Source organism: Ciona intestinalis, unplaced genomic scaffold (genome assembly GCF_000224145.3).
Source record: "Ciona intestinalis unplaced genomic scaffold, KH HT000667.1, whole genome shotgun sequence".
NCBI lineage: Eukaryota > Metazoa > Chordata > Ascidiacea > Phlebobranchia > Cionidae > Ciona > Ciona intestinalis.
In genome coordinates, this window is record NW_004190988.1 from 5,443 (window position 1) to 6,305 (window position 863).

Sequence of the window (863 nt, forward strand, 5' to 3'; positions counted from 1 at the left end):
CGATAGTACAGAGCTTACCAACGACAAAGGTTCAAAATAGAAAAATGAATTTTAGCAAGGGTCAGAGGACCTCACTAAGAGACAACCTTGCTTCATTACATCACAATTAACTAAGTTTTTAATAAACTTACTACTTCACCAATATTTGTATTTCTAAATCAGACAGCCATAGGTAAAACTGGAAAAAAATATTTTTGAATAGGAGACAAAAGTAACAGTAGAGTTAGTTATTCAAAGATTAAGATCCAGACTTTTATATATAACAGGTTACTGCTTTTTTTTATTATACCAGGAAGGATTATTTGTGCAGTGCAGCATTAAAATCTTTTTTTAACACTTTGTTTACATTTAATGCATTGCACCGAACACCGAAGTCAAAATAGTTAGGGTTTCTATAACACCCTTGTGACCCTAACTGCCCAAAAAATCCTTCTAAAACGTCTTGTGAGATTCTTCGTAATATTACATATGGGGCACCATTGTTAAACATGTGTCGAACTATTTGAGCCAATGAAATTGCAGTAAATTTTAGACCATTTAAAGTTTCAGCTGACAACATCATCTTCATCTTTTCAAGATTACTAAAAGTGTCACCATTCTGCTTGCGCCTGTTGTTGACAGTAGTTTCCCAATTAAGAAAATATTCTAGAAAATAATTTTCTAACCATGCCAATCTTTCGTCTGCTTGTTGGGAGAAGGGTTGCTTGTTTGGGTGTGTTGATGCAGCGAGCTGTTACATATGTCAAAAAACTTGTTCATGATTTCAAAAACTTCTGCCATTACTAGGTGGTGATTAACTTTCAATTCATTCGCAAAAGAGCGTGGTAGCAACTTGAGCTGCAAAACTTACTTTATCTTCATCA